The 10421-nt window shown below is 37.5% G+C and overlaps 1 pseudogene; it reads left to right on the top strand.

The window, feature by feature from the left end:
• Positions 1 to 495: 495 nt before the first annotated feature.
• On the top strand, positions 496 to 2894 carry LOC140958710 (phospho-2-dehydro-3-deoxyheptonate aldolase 2, chloroplastic-like; annotated as a pseudogene).
• Positions 2895 to 10421: the final 7527 nt, after the last annotated feature.

Raw genomic sequence — 10421 nt, 5'->3', positions numbered from 1 at the left:
AGGTTTTTGTTAAAACCGTTGTCTTTTTTCTTTTAACAACGGTTTTAATAAAAACCGTTGTCTTTGTGCGGTTTTTTATGATCAAAGGCAACAGTTTTTGAAAAACTGTTGTCTTTGATGTATCTAAAACTACAGTTTTTACAAACCGTTGCCTATTAGCGGATATTTTTAGATTACGACAACGATTTTTTAAACTGTTGTCTTTAAGCGGGTTTCTTTGAATATAAGACATCAATTTTTCAAAACTGTTGTCAATGAATGTGCTTTTTGTGGCTACGACAACGGTTTAAACAACAATTTTTTAAACTGTTGTCTTTGAGCTGATTTTTTTTTGTGTAAGACAACGGTTTTTAAAACCATAGTCCATGAGCAGATTTTTAAATTTAAAAAAAGGCAAAAATAAAATGTCAGGCCAAAATTTTAGTTAAAAGTATTTTTATAATATAAGTTAAAAAAAGGCTAAAATAAAATGTCTGGCTTTTTACTATGCTTCCCCTCTTTCCTCTCAGTTCAAATCAAACCCTCAATTTCTAGAAAAATTGGCGATTTCACCCACAAACTTAGATGCAGAGTGGAGGCAGAGATGATGTTCGGAATCGATGGCAGAATCCAAGCTGGTGTGTGAAAGGGAAATCGCTATTTAGCAGCGCAATATCGATTATTCCTATACCTCGTAGGTATTGGTTTGGGGTCTCCAAGATTTAGGATCCAGCAATACCTATGGCTCTGACAACCTCCGCCGCCGCCTCACCGTGCCTCGCCAAACCATTCCTCTACCCTTCCACTGCTCCTGCCGCCCCTAGCCCTTCAATTTCCACCAAACCTGATGCAATTACCTCTCTTTCAATCAAACCGAGATCGAAAACAATATCAGTCACCAAATTCTCCAACCCACCTCCATCCACCTCCGCCTTCACCTCTCCTGCATTAGGAAAATGGAGTCTTGACAGCTGGAAATCGAAGAAATCATCCCAGCTTCCGGAATACCCTGATAAATCCGCGCTTGAATCAGTCGTCAGACTCTTGATTCCTTTCCCCCAATTGTCTTTGCTGGTGAGGCGCGAAGCCTGGAGGAAAAGCTGGGGCAGGCTGCTCTCGGGAATGCATTCGTTTTGCAGGGTGGAGATTGTGCGGAGAATTTCAAAGAATTCAGTGCAAATAACATTAGGGACACTTTTAGGGTGCTCTTGCAGATGAGTGTGGTTCTCATGTTTGGTGGCCAGATGCCTGTTATCAAGGTCTCTTTTTCCCCTCTTATATACTTGATTTTAAGCTGGATATGTGAATAATTGGTTTGGAACTACCTTATCTTTATTTTCTTCGGATTTTGTTTCATATTAGAATTAAGATTAGTTGGTTTGCAATTGATTCCAAGTTTTAAAATTTTGAAACCCCTAGGTAGCCACCATCTACTGATGAGAAGATTACATCCAGAGTTATCAGGAAGAAATAAATAGTTGGAGAGTTGGTTGCACATAAGACCGGTTGTTACTAATTTGCGATGGATGTCGATTTCACATTCGTCTTCTCTTTTTTTGTTCTCCATTTCAACTAAGTTAGTTCAATTAATGATTTTGGCAATATTTTTTTTTCTTAAATTTTGGCGGAAACACTCCATAACTGATCAAAAGCGAAAGTGTGTAATTATTTTGGTGTAAGAATATAGTCAATTCAAAATGCTGATGATTTGAAATAGTTTTCTTATGTTAGTCAATTTAATATCATAAGATTGATTTTCTCCCAAAAAAGATATGAAACAAGGGCTTGAAACTACTAGGTGATGTGATCATCGATCCTTTTGTTATTGGCTTATTGATTATCTGTATTGGGTTCCTATAATCGATTTGTGAAAGTAATTGTGAAACAACCAAAGTTCAAACCTTTAGGTGGGAAGAATGGCGGGGCAATTTGCTAAGCCAAGGTCTGATCCATTTGAAGAGAAGGATTGGGTGAAGCTGCTGAGTTATCGAGGCCACAATGTTAACGGTGATTCTTTTGATGAGAAATCACGAACTCCTGATCCCGATAGACTGATTCGAGCCTACACCGAATCTGTGTCTACTTTGAACCTTCTTCGAGCATTTGCTACCAGAGGATATGCTGCCATGCAGAGGGTCGCCCAATGGAACCTTGATTTTACTGAACATAGCAAGTAGGACGATAGGTGCCCCATCTATTATTGTTACTTTACTATTTTTTTCTTTTCAATTCTATATATAGTTTTAATGGGCTGTTATTTCGTATAGGTAACGTGAACTAGCTTATTGAGTCGATGAGGCCCTCGGCTTCATGGCTTCACATGGTCTCACATCAGATCATCCGGTCATGACCGCTATTGAGTTCTGGACATCCCATGAATGCTTACTTTTACCGTATGAAGAAGCGCTTACTAGGCTAGATTCAACCTCCGGCCTATATTATGGTTGTTCCGCTCACATGATTTGGGTTGGGGAACGAACAAGGCAATTGGACGGTGCTCATGTTGAGTTTCTTAGAGGAGTTTCCAATCCTCTCGGGATTAAGGTTTCTAACAAGCTATTAATATATGTTAATCTAGTTTAATAGTTTTTTTTTACTTGGTTGTATGGCTTTTGTGAGTGAGGTACCCTATAATGATATGTCAGTTTGGTATAAAGATGCTATTATATATCCGAGAAGATACAATTCCAGAAATATTCAATGCAAGAAGATAGATAGGTTGGAACTAATATGCATGTTTAGTACCTTTCGTTTCTTCTCGATGAATACGTGAAACCGGATGCAGCAATTTTGGTCAATCATAAGTTGAAAAATAAAAAGTATGATTTTTCAAAAGAATGAAGTATGAGAATATGTTCTAGAATTAAATTTTTTGTTATGTTAATGATTTTTATTGTTTTTGTTCATCAGGCATACCTAGCAGTTGTAAGATTTTTAAATGTTGATTGATATTTAAAATAGTTATTATTTATATTTGTTGGTTATAATAATAATTGTTATTTTTAGATTATTTTTTACATGTTTATACATTTTATATTCAAAATATATTTTTAAATAATAGATTAATTAATAGGTAAAAAAACAAAAAAATTCTAATATTTAAAAAAGACATCGTTTTTAATTTGTTGCAAAAGCGTTGTCTTAGAATAAAAAGACAACGGATTTTATCCGTTGCCTATGTATAAAAAAAAAAGCGTTGTCGTTAGCAGTGTTGTTAAATGTCCGGTTAAAGACAACTGATAAAAACTGTTGTCTTTTCTGTCAAATACAACCGTTTTGGAACGGATAAAAAATGTTGTCTTTGACAGAAAAGACAACGGTTTTTATCTGTTGTATTTGATCATACTTTTAACAAGACAACATTTTTTATCTGTTGTATTTGATCATACTTTTAACAAAAGTGCTTATAACAACGTTTTTTTCTCCAAATAAACAACGGATTTTATCAGTTGTCTTTTGGCGTTTTTGTTGTAGTGAACGAAATAATTTTCGGGAATGTTTTTGTGCCTAATAAGGTTATTTTGTTGATTAACGAGCCTAAAATCTTTTTAACTTCTTTAATCTTAATAAGGACCCATTAGCAATTAATATTATAACTTAAATCCTACAACTAAAACCCTAAACCTAATTGATATGAAACGTCTAATACTTAAAATGCTATAAATTTTTTTTTTGTAAGCTCATTTTTCTAAAATTATATCTTTAAGCATACATGCAATAGTAGCTGAAAATTTTACATTTTAAAATAAATGTAATCAAATGACACATGAAAATACTGCAGTTTAAAAATCGCCAAATCGTCAACCCTAGACTTACGTTAAAAATAAAACAAATATGAAACGAGTAAAAATCCTGACAACCATCAACATAGTAAAAATGAACGAGTATGAAAATATTTCGTCCACTCTTAACTCAAAACATGATGTGCGGAAAATATGGTCCTCGGGTTCGCGTACGCACATCCAACTCCACCTACTCAGTCTTCGGAACCTCCAGTCTCCTGATCAAAATGCTCACCTACATCCATCACACCTAGTGAGTCTAAAGATTCAACACACGTGTATCGTTATAGCAAGTACGTACACATAATAAGCAACAGCGAAAAGTACTGTAATAAAAATACATTTCAAAATCTTAAAAAGTTGCATGCATAATAAACATTTTCATAACAAATCTCATCATATCAATATATACGTGTTCGTTTTCTTAATTTGAATTATGTTCATTAGTTGTGACTTTCGTATCATCGTATTAGGCGATGGATCCATCTACGTATAACTGTGGTACCCGACGACGGGGACATTGGCGACAGTATTACCCATCCACTGAGCCTTGGCCTTACAAATCATCATATATTCTCAAATTTGACATATCCTATACCTTGTCGCCTTCCATTGTTCTCAAGTATTACGTTATGATTGCTTTGGACTCCAGGCTCGTTATGCTCATGTACCATACTAGATCTGACAAATTTAATTGATTTTAGACTGTCTTTTTCTAGCAGAGGTTTAGTTTGTGCTTCAAAGGTGTTGCACTCATTGATGCTGTAACCTAGCCTGGTTCTATTTCCGGCCGGTTTTTGCATCTCATGCATCCTTTCAAGAGAAGCAGAAAACTTGTTCCATGTGTTGATTGTGTTCACCAACCGTTTATTTTCTTTTTAACGTAGCATGGAACAATCTACGCAGGTCATCATTCTCAGCCGCTAGTAGACTTATCTTCATTTTCAAACCGTCAACCTCCTTTTGCTGCGAGCAGCTTGAGAGTGTTAACTTGTTTTTTTAATCCCGTTTTTCTGCTTTAGCTTCAACGAAATGATGCGATAGTCTCTTAAACTCATTCACCATGTCGTGTAGTGTTGTGACAAGATCTTCTCGTGTCAATTCAATAGATTCGAAGTCAAATACTATTTCATCCGTGGATTCTGAGTCTTCATCAGCCATGAGACATTTTACTATCTCATCGTCGCTTTCACTCGTACATACCTCGAAGATGGACCTTTCTGAATCTGAGTCAGCCCACTTGCTTTTATCTTCCTCTGCAATCAAAACTAGTTGGTTTTTCTTTTTGGTGAACTTTTTGTCATCTTTGGACCATCTCCTATCAACCGGTCTCTTTTCATCTTTCTTCAGCCTGTTTCACTTTGTAATAAAATTTCCATTCTTTCCACAATTAAAGCAAGTTTGACCATCATCTATATGGTACTTTTTAAAATAAGATTTAGTCATCTGAGATTGATTTTTACGCATAAATTTACTAAACTTCTTGATAAATAGGGGCATGACTTCATTGCTCAGTTGCTCATCCGATTTTTTACTTGTGGACTCTTCGACCGGAAGAGTCACTGCGGTAGCTGCCAGGGCCTTTGTTTGAGAAGTGGATGGTTCTTCTTCTGTTCGTATTCCAAGCTCGAACTCGTACGCTTTAAGATCGGGAAAGAGATCGTAGAGCTCCAGCTTGTTCAGATCTTTAGATTCTAGCATCGCTATTGTCTTCACGTCCCATTCTCTGGGAAGAGCTCTCATTACCTTCAAGGCAATTTCATGGTTAGAGTATTATTTTTCTAGTGATATAAGTTCAATAATAATAGCACTAAACCGTTCATCAAATTTTGCGAGGGTTTCTCCTGACTTCATATTTGCATTGTCAAATTTCTGGATAGCGACTGTCAGTTTGTTTTCTTTGGTCTGGTCGTTGCCCTCACACAGTTGTGTGAGTTTTTCCCATATCTTTTTTGTTGTGGGGCAAGTTTTAATCTTGAAAATATGTTCTTATCCAGGGTTTTATAAAGAATGTCTTTTGCGACGTTGTCAATATTCGCCTTCTTCTTGTCCTCAGCTGTCCATTCGGATCGATGCTTTTCCACCATTTGGGGAGCACCTTCAGTTGTAACCACAGCTGAATTGACTTTCAAGATCTTCATAGGCCCGTCAGTGATGACATACCACATGTCATCGTCATGGGCTGCTAAATGTGCCTGCATACGAGTCTTCCAGTCATCATAGTGTAACGTACCATATTTTGAACTACTTGAAATTTACGGAAAAATAAAAATTTTCTTAAATAAATAATAAACTTTCAAATTGTGATAAAAATAATCTGCTCGTCTAAAATATTTGAAATAAAACAACTACAATCAAATTTTTCAAAAGCACTTGTTTAAACATCATAAAGTAATCCCGTGAAAATCAAAGTATTTGATACGTGCATAAAAATTTCTTAAAACGTAAGCGGTCCTCGAGTTTAGCTTCCGCACAGTCCGAGCCAACTCACTGATCCCCACCTCTCGTCTCCTCGTACTCGTCTTCACCTGCATCGATCAAGTCTAGTGAGTCTAAAGACTCAACATGTATAAACTTAGAATAACAAGTAATACATAATAAAACCACATGCATTTTAAAGTAGGACGTACATACTTGAAATGAACGTACTTACATAAACGTAGACATGCCATCATATCGTAAAACTTTGCATAAACATACTTGCATCGTGCGTATTTGGACATACATAAACATAATCATTTTGCGTATAGATATGTTTCAAAGCAAGTGACCCGTAACATAAATGCGTCTGATCAGACTAAACCATAGTACTAGCTGGCAGGGATGTCCACTACCACATATATAAGATCCCCGGTCATACTTTAGGTGGATTGGTCCCTGGTCATGCTTTACCGCTTTCCAATCCTGATCAAACTCGGTCATATTTTACCAGGGTGGAGAGGTCCTCGGCCACGTTCACCGACTTCCAAACCCGTTCATAATTGGTCACAAGACATTTAGCATACCTCAAAAACATAGCATTATTTTCTTGGCACGTCGAACATACTTCAAAATGTCGAGGGCTTCATTGGAACACTCTGGACATGCTGCCCTAAACAAAGAAGCAAATATTAAGGAGATCCCAACGAAGCCTGCGGCCAAAACTTGAGAAAACATGAAGAACATGCACAAATTTTTATAGCTTGAGCGGGTTTACGGTAAAAATCATATCTCTCTCATTGCTTATCAAAAAATTACGAATTTACTGTCAAATTGAAGATAACACAAAGTACTACAAATCAGATGTTGAAAACATTTTCAGAAAAATAACCTATAAGTCTCAGAATTTAAAATAACATAAGGTGATGGATTTTGTGACACAGAAATTTCACAGCTTGAGCAGTCCAACAAAAATGATCATAACTCACTCGTTTCTTGTCCAAAAATTACGAATTTACAGTCAAATCGAAGGTATCAAAAAGTTCTACGTTTTATATGTTGAAAGGTTTTCCAGAAAATTGATAAAAAATTCCCAGTATTCGAAAGGATAGCAGACTTGGTTTTTGAGATCCAAAATTTTGATTCAAATCGTTTCAAACATTTTTGCTCAAACTTTTGCATGACATACACATTTTTTTCATGCAATATATATCAAAATAATTACTATGACAAGATCGATGCAAAAAAAAAAGAATATACATGCCTTTGATCTTTAAAACTCACGATACGAAGAATAACGAAGCGACGCGGTGCGGGAAGCGATCCGGGTGACTTGAGGCACGATTTTTCTACTAAAATCAACGTGTGGTTGCTGAAATTTTGAAGGAGAAAGGTGGAGATGGGGCTGCTAAAGAAAGAGCCTAAGAACCCACCCTTCAAATTCTCTCCAAAAAGAAATGAAAGGGTGAAAGAGATGTGCGTGTGTGCGAAGGCCAAGTGTGTGTGTATATATGTGCATGTGTGTGTGAGTGTGAGTGTAACGTGTGTGTGTTAATGGGGTGGTGGGTTAGTGGGGTATTAAGAGTTTAATTGATAATAAACTTGTTAATTAAGAATACTAAGTCACTATTAACTTTACTAAAAATCCCATAATTTAGAATAAAATACTCAAATGATAAATTTGAAACTTTAAAATCTTAAAAAATCACCTAATAATTAAATTAGGCTTTAAAATACATAAAACTTCATAAATCATTTAAAATACTAATTTTATTGACTTAAAATAAAATACCGCATTTTTTCGTAAATTGTCTAAATCGTCGTCGGTCTCCTTTCCTCGATCCCGTATCGAATATTCGCCTGAAACATGAAACTCGAGAAAATATTTTAACAGGAATCACATAAACTTGTAATAATTCAAAATAATACAATTTCATAAATCATGTGTCGCTAAAAATCATTTTAAAATTAATTAAATAAGTAACAATTTAAAGAAATGTATGGGTTTTACGTGTACTGATTTTGGGCTCTACAATTCCTCTCCCATTTAAATAAATTTCGTCATCGAAATTAAATCTTACCAAACAACTCCGGGTACCGATTCTTCATATCTGTTTTGGTCTCCCAAGTGGCCTCCTCCAGTGATTGATTCAGCCACCGGACTTTGACCAACTTGGTCACCTTGTTCCGAAGTCTCCGCTCCTGTCTGTCTAGGATTTGGACGGGTCTTTCCTCATACGACAGGTCTGGAGCCAACTGCAACGGTTTATAACTCAAGACATGCGAATGGTTTGCTATATACTTCCTCATCATTGAAACATGGAATACGTTGTGTACACAGGCCAGATTCGGCGGTAGTGCTACACGATAGGCTAGTGTCCCACCTCTGTCGAGAATTTCGAATGGCCCAATAAATCTCGGACTCAGCTTGCCTCTCTTCTCAAACCTCATAACACCCTTCATAGGTGCTATCTTAACGAATACGTGATCTCCTACGGCAAACTCAAGATCCCTTCTTCTCTTGCTAGCATAACTCTTTTGACGAATCTGAGCGGTCTTCATCCTGTCTCGAATCTTGACCACCATATCTGCAGTCTGCTGAACAATCTCTGGACCAAGTTCTGATCTCTCATCGGCTTCATCCCAATGAATCGGCGATCTGCACTTCCTCTCGTACAGTACCTCGTAAGGAGGCATACCTATAGATGATTGGAAACTGTTGTTGTAGGTAAACTCGACTAGAGGTAGCTTGTATTCCCAATTCCCATGGAAATCGATCACACAAGCTCGCAACAGATCTTCCAATATCTGAATCACTCGCTCAGACTGGCCATCTGTCTGAAGGTGAAATGTCGTAATGAATAGCAACTTCGTCCCCATGGCTGCATGTAAACTCTTCCAAAAGGACGATGTGAATCTCGGGTCCCTATCGGACACAATAGAAACTGGGATCCCGTGCAATCGAACTATCTCCCGGATATAGCTCTGCATACTGAGTCATGGAGAAAGTCGTCTTTACTGGCAAGAAGTGTGCCGACTCAGTAAGTCAATCCACTATAACCCAAATGGCATTGGATCCTTTGACTGACCTCGGTATACCAACAACGAAATCCATGGTGATATTCTCTCATTTCCACTCGGGGATAGGGAGCGGCTTAAGCATTCCTGCTGGCCTCTGATGCTCTGCTTTCACTTGCTGACAAGTGAGACATTCAGATACAAATCGACGGATGTCTCGCTTCATACCTGGCCCCCAATACAGTATCTGTAAATTCTTGAACATCTTGGTACCCCCTGGATGAACGGAATATGGAGATGCATGTGTCTCTGTCAGAATATCCTCTCTGATCGAATCAACACTGGGCGCCCACATCCTCCTTCTGTATTTCATAATACCATCAGGCACTATATAGAGTACACTGCCCTTGGCCTCATCCTTCAGTCTCCATTTCTGTAACTTTTCATCTGAAGGTTGACCTCTACGGTTTCGGTCTCGCGAGGAAGACTGGACTGTCATATTAGATAGCTTAGGAGCTCTGCCCTTAGGATAAACTTCTAGGCCAAACCTCTGAATCTCTTAGTGAAGAGATCTCTACACTGACAGCTGTGCTACGACTGCAACTTTTCTGCTCAAGACATCTGCAACAACATTAGCTTTCCCCGGATGGTAGCTAATTTCGCAATTGTAGTCTTGCATTAATTCTAACCACCGTCTTTGTCTCATATTCAGTTCTTTCTGCGTGAAGAAATAATTGAGACTCTTGTGATCAGTGAATATCTGACATTTCTTGCCGTACAAATACTGTCTCCATATTTTCAACGCAAAGACAACTGCAGCTAACTCAAGATCATGAGTCGGGTAGTTCTTCTCATGCACTTTCAATAGTCTGGAGGCATAAGCTATAATCCGATAGTGCTGCATCAATACTGCGCCTAAATCAAGCTTAGAAGCATCGGTGTATAGCACAAAATTGCCTTGTTCTGCTGGCATGGCTAACACTAGCGCTGTGATAAGAGCTTGCTTCAAAATATCAAAGCTCTTCTAACACTCTCCACTCCTTACGAATCTTAGTCAATGAAGCGAGTGGCACTGCAATCGAGGAAAAACCCTGAATAAATTTCCTGTAATAGCCTGCCAAGCCTAAGAAACTGCGAATCTAAAAGGATCGGTTAAGAAGTGAAATGTATTTAGAAGGGGGGGGGGTTGAATAAACACTCACAAATTATGTTCGTTTTTCGTAA

Source organism: Primulina huaijiensis, chromosome 15 (genome assembly GCF_012295235.1).
Source record: "Primulina huaijiensis isolate GDHJ02 chromosome 15, ASM1229523v2, whole genome shotgun sequence".
NCBI lineage: Eukaryota > Viridiplantae > Streptophyta > Magnoliopsida > Lamiales > Gesneriaceae > Primulina > Primulina huaijiensis.
This window is presented reverse-complemented; position numbering and strand designations above follow the sequence as displayed.